This window comes from Camelus bactrianus, chromosome 10 (assembly GCF_048773025.1).
Source record: "Camelus bactrianus isolate YW-2024 breed Bactrian camel chromosome 10, ASM4877302v1, whole genome shotgun sequence".
Lineage (NCBI taxonomy): Eukaryota > Metazoa > Chordata > Mammalia > Artiodactyla > Camelidae > Camelus > Camelus bactrianus.
Genome location: NC_133548.1, coordinates 11,374,753 through 11,387,205, shown reverse-complemented (window position 1 = coordinate 11,387,205; position 12,453 = coordinate 11,374,753). Strand labels below are relative to the sequence as shown.

General features: G+C 34.8%; 1 pseudogene; it reads right to left on the bottom strand.

Moving 5' to 3' along the window:
* Positions 1–3,693: 3,693 nt before the first annotated feature.
* On the bottom strand, positions 3,694–11,473 carry LOC105071020 (olfactory receptor 5B2-like; annotated as a pseudogene).
* Between the last annotated feature and the right edge of the window lie 980 nt (positions 11,474–12,453).

Genomic DNA, 12,453 nt, shown 5'->3' with positions numbered 1-12,453 from the left:
GAGGACAATGAGAACATGTTTGCATACACCCTACTAAGTGCTGAGCGGAAACAAGAAAGGATCGTCATACTCACCATGGACATTTTAGCTTGGGGTTTTATTCCTGATCATTGTCTCAGGTCCAGAGTAATATGCCAGTGAAATAAAGTCACTTAGTAAAATAAGTAACCCTTTGCATTAAGAACAATAAAGGAATGCAAAAGGGCCACTGACACATAGACTAGTCCCTCTAAAATGATGTGAAACAGAATCATGTTGGGATGTCAGAGGCCAATCAATGGGAACCAGACAGATTCATAAATAGGGGAAGTTGTCAGCAGACTAGGTACCCAAGGGAATAACCAGTCTCTCATTCCAGTCACCTAGAGGAGAAGCAATTAAACTCTCTGCAGAGAACCTACCTTCATTTGTGAAGGCATAACACTGATGTACCTATATCACTTAGCATTATTTCTTCTCCATGGTGCAGACATCTTCAGAAGAGATTTGGCATTAACTTTCTTGATGGCAATCAGACAGAATCATGGAAAGGGCAATGGAAACTATGCGGGGACATTAAGTAAATTCTGTTGTCACACAGCAATATGATGTCCTAAAGTCATATTAAGAAGGTTACAGGTCATGTAACTCCTCTGTACTTTGGGTCCCTCATTTATAAACAGGAGATGATGATGGTTCCTATATCCTATGGATGTTATATGGAGCATATACATTAATATTTATAAAGTTCTTAAAACAGTGTCTGGTATATAGTAAACCCTTATCAAGCACTATAAATAATGACAGAATCTTAATTTTTGTGAAAGAGCCTCTATTCATTTCTGAAAGTTTCAAATCTCTCTAAAAGAAATTATTTATCCCGTAGGGGCCTTAGAAGTCACCGTGAGTTAATATCAAAGACCCGGCCGTGTAGTTGTGGGGTTGGGGTGTGCATTAATAATTAACAAACTGAGAAATAAGACAAAGGAGAATCAAAATATGAGCTGCTTAAGCTGACAAAGAAAATTGGAAAACAAAGATTAGTCTGTAGCATATTCAGTTTGCCCAGTGAGTTACAGCCAAAGCTGAACAACCCTGGGACTCACTATAAAATTTCTAGATGTATTTCTATGTGGAAACACTGACATGACCACCAGGAGCTTGCATCTGATATTTTTCTGGAAATATTTTACTCTGACTCTTCCTATTTTTGATAATTCCCCACTATGTGCATTTCGGTTCATAATGTACATTTTGTTTACAATGTTTACTCTTTGATCAAAAACATACTTTTGAACAGATGAAGACACTGCTTCAGGAAGTAAAGTATATTGACAAGGAAGTCACTGTGCCAAGAAGATCTAAGAGGGTTAAATTGGGTTATTGTGGATCCTAAATAATTAAAACACTAACCCTAGAGACATTATTGTCTTATCTGTGTCTGAGGAATTCCTGGAGAGTGACCAAAAGTATGGAAGATGACTGTCCCAGGGAAGATGGAGACTGCAGTGAGGTGGGAAGCACAGGTGGAAAAGATGTTCTGGACTCTCTTGCCTAAGCACATACTCAAAATGGCGATAATTATGAACAGGTAGAAAATCAAGGTCAAACAGGAAAACAAGAAAGATGTTGAAGCTCGCCACAAAGAAAGAAAGAGCTAAGTTACTGATAAGTTTATGTGAGCAAGAAAGAGCCATGATTGCTTGCTCCCTCAGAAAAAGTGATGGACCATATTGGACAGACGGAAGGAGAGGTAAGTTGAAATCAATATGGATGGAGGCATTCGGGAAATCCCACAGACCTAGCTGTCAGTGGTGGCCACGTGACCAAAAAATGTATTGTCATAATAGTGGTATAGCACAGAGGTTACACACTATTGCATAGCTGTCACAGGACAGTGAAGCCATATCAGGATCAAATTAAATGCATAATGATCATGCTTTACACTAAGATATGGAATGCACGTCACCTTTATTACTGACAGATATTTTCTAGTTTATATTCTATACGGACATTGTGAATCGTTTCAGCTAGATGTATAAGCAATATGCATGAAGTAATTTTCCAAATTAAATCAGAGAGTAAACTTTTATATAATCTCATATTAACGTATTTTATGACTTACCAAACAGAATTTGTTTGCTGTTTACTTGCCACTTTACAAGACATCATTTCTGAAGAAAATACATGAGCTGATTTGAGATTACCCAGTTGACAGAATGTCTAGGAAATCACTGTGCCAAATGTGGGGCATGCAAGCACTAAGAATATAAACTATTCCAGCAAAGCAGAAAATAAACTGTAACACTGGAAATGTTCTAGAAGCATATTTAGAAGGTTACTATAGGTAATAAACTATATTATGAGCCTCAATGGCTCAAAGATTTAACATATGCTACAAATGGACTCAAAATTTATTTGTACATTTAATAATTGTTTATTGAGAGTTGATTATGAAACACATACTCATTTAGATGCTGAGGATCATGAGATGAAAAATACAAAGTCACTGCTCTTATGGAGTTTACATTCTACTTAGGAAAAAGAGTTAACAAACTAGTGGACAGATAAATATACAAGGGTGAGTGTTGATAAAGACTATAAAGAATAATGAAGGGTGAGGAGCTGTTTTTTTGGGGAGGAGAGAGGGACTATTTTATAAAGACGGTCAGGGAAGGTCTCTGTGGTAGGGTAACATTTAAAGACATCCTGACTGTCGAAGTAGGGGAAGATTCCATTCAGAGGGAACAGGAAGTACAAGGGAACTGCGGTGGACATGTATGTGGAGTTGCCAAGAAATAGTGTCAATGGAGTGGGGGAGGAAATTAGGGGAGTAAAAAGAGATGACTTAACTCAACTAAAGTAGGAACAAACGAGAAGCATTAACCATTTCAAAGCATCTGCAGACTGGAAAACATCCAACATTATCGATATTCTCAGTGCATTTTGTAAACATCATGAAAGTTTGTGGTCATATACGAATAATTGAAAACGCTTTTATTTCTCCCCATTTTTCTCGTATTGCAGTTCTTTTGTCCTTTTGAAAAATTGTAATTTGGACATTCAGTTCTACAAAATGATTCAATCAAGACAGAAACATAACTCCACTTGAATGTGATATTTATGTGTCTTTCAATAAAATGTGCCCCAAAAGCACATACTTTCATTTAGCATTATTATATAACTTTTTCTCCAGTTAAGACTCCGAGAACAGAAATTCAACTAAAGAAATAAATAAGATTAGACATAAGTTTATATTCTATAACCTTAAAATTATTTTAAATTATTGTATTATAAACTACCTACAGTACGAATTTACCTCGACCATGTATAAGTGACCATGTATTCATATAGAGCACATGTATGTACTTCTGTTCGTGAGCTTGTTTTTTCCACAGAATACATGTCTCTTTGTACTGGCATGTGGTAGAGAAAATGCCTATGTAACAAGTAAATGAGTCAAAAGCCATTAGTAAGGTTTTTAAGAAGCAAAACCCAAAATGTCTTATGATTTACTTGAGCCATATTAGCTCAAGTATTACATTTCTGGACATAATTTAATTTTAATAGACAACATATTTTTGAGTGGTAAGGGTATAATTATAGGAATTAAATGTACTTTAGGGCTAAAAATATGAACTGAGAGAAATGAAACTAGATTATTGTGTATCGTGCAACATTAAAATCATTAAAATCCCAATCATAGATAGAATTTCACCTCTCCCAAGACCTTCTTAAATGCATTTTTGACCTCTTTCTTCCACAAGGTTCAACATGAGGATAACCATAGCATACATAGAATAAAGATGCCATTAAGTCTGTGTCTGTAGAATGACTGGAGCTAGGTTATAAGTACATAAAGATGACTGTCCCATAGAAGAGGGAGACTACAAGTGGACAGAGCTTTTTGGTACCCCCTTAGTTGAATGCATCTTCAAAATGATGATAAATATGAAAAGGTAGGAAATCAATATAACCAGAAGATGAACAAAGACATTAAAGCTTGAAATTAAAACAAGAACCATCTCACTAATGTGTTTATCAGAGCAAGAGAGAGCCAGGACACCTGGAATATCACAGAAAAAGTAATAGACCATGTTGGACTTACAGAAAGACAGACTGTGTCTCCAACATGGATGGAGGCATCCAAGAAACCACATACAAAGGAGCCTAGAGCCAGATGTGCACAGACACTTGTCATCATGGTGGTGGTGGACTATAACGGTTTACACACTGCTGCATGGTGGTCATAGGCCATTAAGGCCAAGAGATAGTTTTCCACAACAGCAAAGGCTGCAAAAAAGAACATCTGAGCAGTACATGCATTGTAAGAGATGACCTCATCTCCTCTAAGGAACCCAGACATCACTTTAGGTGTGACAGCTGCAGAGTAACCAAAGTCCACCAAAGACAGAGTAATGATGAAAAAATACACTGGAGTGTGGAGACAAGAATCCAACAGGATTAACGTGATCATCTCCAGGTTACCAAAAACACTGATGAGATAAATAAGGGCAAACACAATAAAGAGGGGAATCTGAAGGTGTGGGGTGTTGGTTAGACCCACTGGTAATGCATGAGAACCTCAGTGCCTTCATGTCATTGCCAACCCTTAGTATCATCTATACCAGAGCTGAGTGTTCCTGGCAGAATGAAGCATCTGAGTGAAGGTACTTAGGCTGTGAGAAAGATACATTGTTTAAGGAACTAAGAGAAGTCCATCGGGTCCACAAAACATTTGGTAAAACTATTGGAAAAGTCCAAGTCTCAGCTGCCTAAAGCTGTGACATTGAGGAAAGTTAGTAGAAAAATCAAAATTTTTGAAGGATATCTAGAGAATAATATGTGGGCTTTGAAAAATTCTGATACTTTCCTGGGTATTGAGAAGGCTAAGCACATGTTTAAAATTGCCCAGAAAAGAACAGAGCAGATGCCAATTACTCATTCTTGGATGGTCTTGAGGACCTACACAAACAGAGAACAAGAGCCAAAGCAGATTTTTCAACTGCCAGACTTTGAGTATCATCCCCAACCTACATGTAGAACCTCTCATCAAAATGGATCTAAGGAAAACTCTGACAAATGGTTGGCCAGTAATACAGTGACAACCCCTAAGAAGACAGGCTTATAAATAAAAACATCTATAAATAAACAAACAAACAAACAAATAAATAAAGTTTATTGAAAAAAATTAAATCGACTGGGCAGAGACTTCAGTGCCCATAAGAGCAAGTGAAACAGACTTTAAAATGAGTACTACAGTCAGCTCACTAAACAAACAAACAACAAATATTGAACAACTCCTGGCTAGCCAGAATTCAGTTTCTACACTATACTGTCTAAAGTGTCCATTTATTTAACAAAAAAAAAATTGTGAGGCATGGAAATTAAGAGGAAAATGTGTCCCCCAAAAGTGAAACAGCCATCAATAAAAACTCTCTGAGGGTGTCCATATATTTTCAAAGAACTGAAGGAAACAATATGTAAATGAAGGGAAATATAACAATAACTCATCTAATAGAGAATATAAACAAAGATATTAAAGTTATAAAAAAGAAATAATTAGAAATTCTGGACTCATCATTTAACTTTATCAAAATTCAAACATTTTCTATGTTAAAAGACACCATTAATAAAATAAAAAATCACACCACAAATTGAGACAAAATGTGTATAAACCAAATATCTGATGAAAATATTATTTTGAGAATATGGAAATTTTTACAACACAGTAATGAGAAGACAAACATCTCAATTAAAAAGTGGGGAAAGATGTGAAGAGAGTTTACCAATAAATTTATATGAGTGCCTAAAAACCATGTGTGAAGAGGTAGAAATGATCAAAAATCATAAAAATTGAAATGACAATGAGATACCATTTCAGACACACCTGGATGACTATAATTGAATAAATTGATAATAACAGATATTCATACCCATGCAGTGAAGTGAGAATCCTCATACATTATCGGTAATTTTTGAATTTTGGATTGCTTGAGGCAGAAGAATTGAGCTAAACTCTTTTAAAAGGTAGAATAAAATCCCCTGAACTCTCTTTATACAAAGGAAACAACTGCTGGAAGAGGGAACTCTGTTTCAAAACAAGGATAATCTCACTCACAAGACATAATTCTATTTTGAAGGTAATGGAGTGAAATGTTAGAGGGCTGGACTGGAGAATTCTGAATTTTGAGGAGACAAAGACTCAGTAGAGTTCCAATCTAAACTCCTGGGAGAAGACAACTTAAATTTCCAGCTAATCACTATACAGACTCAATTATCAGTGTGTCTAGGGGATAACTTTATCGTCTCCATCCCATCCAGATGTGGCTCCTTCTGATCCAACAGCTCATGAACTGAAAAGAAAACTTAGCTCATCCCCCATACATATCCAATGTATAATGTTGAAACAGAAAGATAGTAAGGGTAAAAAGCCTCTTTCTTAAAGTAGAATAATGGAAGATATGTGAGTCAATCCTGAAATTTTGCTGAGTTAGCATTACAAAGACACACACACACACACACACACACACACACACACACACACAAAACCTTGAGAATGATAGATAATTGCTCATTAGATCTTGATCTGTCTCTTAGTTAAGAACATTTTTCATTCTTTTTCTTAGCATCTGGTTCAATCTTCTGGATATTGCTTTCTTAATTCATTATTTTTTATAATGACTTCAGAAGTAGTGGTTAAGTGTCTCTTCTCCTTGAGGAATATCATTTTGTGGCTCACTTCCATCTGTGCAATTTGGAAGTCAAAGACTTCTAAATGAAGGCATAGCTTTTTAAGCAATGCAATCCTTTCAAAAATATGGAGGTTTCTTACCATTTTCTCTCATATTCTAGTAATCACATGCCAATTTTTTTTCCTAGCTATAACTCTCTAGCCTGCTTCATTTATTTTCTTCCATAATCCCAACCTTACTGTTTCAACCTGATAGTGGCTGTGCAAGTTATACACTGCTGGTAACACATTATTATATTATAGCTTTGAAAAACAACTAGTTTTATTTGTTTATGTGACATTCAAAATTGGAATCTGAAACAAAATAAAAGGACATTAGTGGAAAAAACTAATGAGCTTTGACTAAATCTCTGACTTTTTAGTTAACAGCAAAGTACCTATGTTGAGTTACATTTGGGAAAATGTACCACAATAATGTAAGATTAAAAAAAAAAAGAAAAACAACCTTAGCTATAAGCTTCTTGAGCAAACTGCGTGAGTGCTATATAGAAATTCCCAATCTTTGAAATTTTTGTGTCAATCTTAAATAACTCCAACATTGAAAGTTATTAAAAATAATTTTAGTGGTAAGGCCTTTACATAGTACCATAAAGAGTTCAACAGACTTTCTTTCCATTGAAACAATAATATAAATGATGAAAATTATATTTTAAAAAACAATCATTTGTAGGGGGAGGGTAAAGTTCAGTGGTAGAATGTATGTTTAGAATGCATGAGGTCCTGGATTCAATCTCCAGTACTTTCATTTGAAAAAAAAAATTAATTACCTCCCTACCACCCCAAAAAACATTTGAAGTTCCTTGAACTTGTCCTAATTTGCATCCCCATGTTCACTGCAGCACTATTTACAATAGCCAAGATATGAAAGACATCTAAGTGTCCATTAATAGATGAATGGATAAAGAAGAAGTATATTCCACACACAGTGGAATATTACTCAGCCACAAAAATGAAAATTTGCCATTTGTGATAACATGGATGGACTTAGAGGGGATTATACTAAGTGAAATAAGTCAGGTGGAGAAAGACAGATACTTTATGATTTTACATATACATGGAATCAGAAAAAAACAAAACAAATAAACAAAAACCAGAAACAAAGTCATAAATATAGAGAACAAACAAGTGGTTGCTGGAGACGAGGTGGTAGGGAGATTGGCAAAATAGGTGAAGGGAATTAAAAGGCACCACCTCCAATTATAAAATAAATAACCTATGGGGATGTAATAAACAGAATAACTAATATAGTCAGTAATATTATAATAACTTTAAATTGAGAGAGATGGTGACTAAACTTATTGTGGTGATCATCTTTAATGTACATAAATATCAAATCACTATATTATACATCTGAATCTAACATAACATTCTATGTCAGTTATACTCCAATTAAAAAAAAAAAGCTGAGGGAGTTCATCAACGGTAGACCTGCGTGGAGGGAGTTCATCAACGGTAGACCTGCGTGACAAGAAATGCAAAGGCAGTCCTTCAAGTAAAAATAAAAGGATGTTAGACAGCAGTGCAAAAGCATATGAAAATATAAAGCTCACTGGCAAAGGTAAATATATAGACAAATACAGAATCCTACAATACTGTAATTGAGGTGTGTAAATCACTTGGAATTCTAGTATAGCATATAAAAGACAAGCAGATAAAAATGATTATAACTATAATACTATATTACTGGATACAAAATTTTAAAAGATATACTTTATGATATCAATAGCATAAAGAGGGGGGAGGTATAAGGGAATAGAACTTTATATGTGACAGAAGTTGAAAATAGATTACTATAACTATAAGACGTTTTATGTAAGCCCCATGATAATCACAAAGAAAGTACCAGTAGGAGATACACAAAAGAAAATGAGAAAGGAATCAAAGCCTATCACTGCAAAAATCAACGAAGCACAAAAGAAGTCATCAAGAGAGTGAAAGAGGGAAAAAAAAGCGTACAAGACAGAAAACAACAAAATGAAAATAGCAAGACCCTCTGTGATGGTTAATTGCATGTGTCAGCTTGAGTAGGTCAGGGGATGCCCTGCTATGTAGTTAAACAGTATTTCTGAGAGTGTGAAGATGTTTGTAGAAAAGATTGGCATTTGAATTAGTGAACTAAGTAAAGCAGATAACCCTTCTCAAGGTGGGCAAGCATGAAACAAAAAGGTAAAGGAAAGTGGAATTCACTCTCTGCTTAACTGCTTGAGCTTAAAGACTTTCATCATCTCCTGCCCTTGGCACAAAAAAGCTTGGGGTTTTTGTTTCGATGATAGAACTCTACTATATTGTGATTGTAGTAGTGGTTATATGACCAGATCAATTTGACCAAATTCTTGGAATCAATCATACACTAAAAATTATGGCTTGTTAATTATTTGTAAATTATGCTTAATTAGAAAATTGGAAAAAAGAAGAAAAAACAAGCAATGCAAAAAGCACATGTACACCCTCAACATATCCAGCTAGATCCCATGGACAATTTAATTACTTCTCAACTAAAAACGTGGAATGAGAACTGTGAATGCCCTCCTGGGGAAAAACCTCAGAGAATTCCATGTTTCTCTAAATTCCCTCCTGGTTCCCATGAATTAGCCTCTGAAATCCCAATACGACTGAACTTGACATCATTTTAGGGGGACCAGACTTGGCCATCATTTATTCATGTGATTGTTAGTAGTTGTAAGTACCTGTAGGCTTTCCCCGCCACCCACCTATTCTGAGGACTTGCTATGAGCCTGCAATCATGGCCAGAGAAAACTTCTCAAGATAAAAATTATTTTGATTAACTTTAAATGTGAAAACCTCCCAGTAAGGTGTTTTACACAGCTTCCCTAATTTGCTAATCATAGGCACAATTTTGTGAAATACATGGAAGAGGTTATTGTATTACTTATTTCTCTAATAAGAAGACAAGTGACTCTTTCAAAGGCATAGTAAAAACCAGTAGTGGATTCAGGATTTGTACCTGGGTTTCTAACTTTATGTTGGACTCTTTCCTCCATCTTTACCTGTCTGAGAGGTCTGGCCATCTTTTGACCAGTACCTGATGAAGAATATCTCTAACAGTATTCATTATTCCACAACTAAATGTCTGAGTTCAGACTCGTTATTCAGGATTGACTTTGTTTCCAGCAGCAAGGTAAGCTTCTAAATTTCATATACATCTTTAGTGAGAAGCATAATTCATGCAAAATCTATGGGGCAGCTATGTCTACTATGATTATCTGAGCACAGAAATAAAGGTTTTGAACATTTTTTTTCTAAAATAGTAAGTTGAGACTGAGGTTTAAATGTTAAAACTTCCATCAGTAGGGAATTTAGTGCTACTTATGGAATATCATCATACTGCTTTCCTAGAAAATATTAGCAAAATAGAAAAAAAAAGGATAGGCGATTCTGTTATTAACTCTTAATTTCATCTTAATATTTCTTCACTGGGGGCAAAAAAAAAAAAAAAACCCGCAGAAAAGAAGTTTTAAAAAAACCAGAAGAGAGGAGAAAAACCCTTATTTATTTAAATCATAGAAATGTTGTAATCAAAGTAGCAAGATCCTATGTCCACTGTAATCTTTTCCCCATAATCTCATCCTTGCTATTACTAGCATTTTTACAAATGATAATAGTAAAGTGGCTAAAAGCACAGGCTTTTGGTTTGGTCACAGCTGGGTTTGAATCCTAAATCCTGAATCAACCTCATACTGAGTAACTTTACAGCTTTATATAGCTTCTCAAATCCTCAGTTCTCTTAATGGTAAAATGGGAATAATAATACTGTCTGCCTTAAAACATTACTGAAGTTTCAATGAAAACATACGTGTATTTATATACTTATATATACATATATAAACACATGAATAAATATATAAGCACACACATGCATAAATACAATTGTAGATGCATATAGCTCCTAATATGATTTGATAAACATACTGCATTCTACAGGTGGTTATGATTGCCAAAGCTTGGCAAACATAATGATTTTAGGGATGAGGCTTGTAAAATGAAGATGTGAAAGAACTGGAAGAATGATAGCAGAGAATAATGATTGTCAATTGATAGACATCCTTCTAAAGGCATAAAACTAAAATAAAGAAATTTAAAACACTCTTCATAGACAAGAACATTATTCAAGATAAACAGCAAGGTCCTTCTGTATAGCACAGGGAACTATATCCAATTGCTTGTAGTAACCTGTAATGAAAAAGAATATGAAAAAGAATATGCGTGTGTATATATATATACAGTTATATATATATATATATATATATAACTGAATCACTATGCTGTACTCCAGAAACTAACACAACATTGTAAAGCAACTATACTTTACTAAACATTTTTAAAATTAAAAAAAAATGTAACCGTGGAACTCACCACCAAAACAGACCTGCAAGCTAAAGGCAGTCAACAAACTAGGAACTGTCAACCCTTGATCTCTGTGGTCCAAGTATGAGATGATTGTAATGAGAAAAAAGTTGAGTTTAAGGAAGGAGACTCTCTCAACTCGTCCTAAAATTTGGATTTTAAGAAAGAAAATAAGCAAATGAATGACTGGCATAGAATGACTAAAACAGCCACTCATGCTGGAAAAGACTGACAGACTGAGAAACATCAGAGAACACAAAAAATTTCAGCAGACCGAGTGTGTGAAGAAAAGAAAGTCGAAGAGAGTGGCTACAAGAGTTCAAAACTCATTCATAATTGAATTTCTGAACTTCCTCACCCACCTTTCTCGATCATAGAGGCTATCGTTCCACCCTAATAATAGTATCATAATTAACACTTACCAGATGATGCTAAGCACCCAGCATTTTACTCATGGTTCTTAAAGCATTATTTCACTTAATTCTCACAATAACACCTTAAGGTTGATTTCATTACAATCTTCCTTTTGTACATGGAGAAAATCAGAATCAAGTACTTATGTTAGAACCAGTGACTCTTGGGTAGTAAATGGTAGGACTGATACGAACCTCATTCCAGAGTCTAGGCTTTATATCCAGTCTGTCATTTTCCCTCAGAATCACCTCTGCTGGTGGTACATGTCCCTCCTGCTTTAGTTACCACACTAGATCTTCTGTGCATCTACGTCTCAGCTACTTAACTGTGAAACCCCAAACACTGAGTTTAGATCAGTGGAGACAGTGAATAATCATAATTCAGTTAAATTCAATTTTATTTAAATTTAGTTAAGACCAGTAGACCAAAGAACTTCCTGGGTACAAACTTGGCTTTGACAGTAAAATTTTGTAAACTGAAATACATTATTTAACCTCTGTGTTTCATAAGTTAAATGGAGGTAGCACTAGTCAACCTTAAAAGGTTAACGAGAAAAACAAATCGATATACATGTAGAGTGAATAAGGCAGCTCCTGGCACAAAAGCAACATAGATGTGTAAGCATTTACTAAGCTCACGGAATGGAAATGGCACTTGTCATCTGGATCAAGAGATTACTTTGTCCACATTCTAGTTAACAAGTTTATAAAATTTAGACAGAAGATGAGCTATGAAGATCCTTTAATTTCAACAATATAACATATATCTCTATAATGTATGCATTAAATTTTGTTGTCAAACCCTTATTTGTCTGAATAATATTGAAGTTAGAATTATTACATAATGAAATAATGTACTTCTATCTATCTATCATCTAGGTATCTATCTGTGTCTATTTCTCCACATTTCATTTTTGTTTATCACTCTGTTCCTTTATTTCT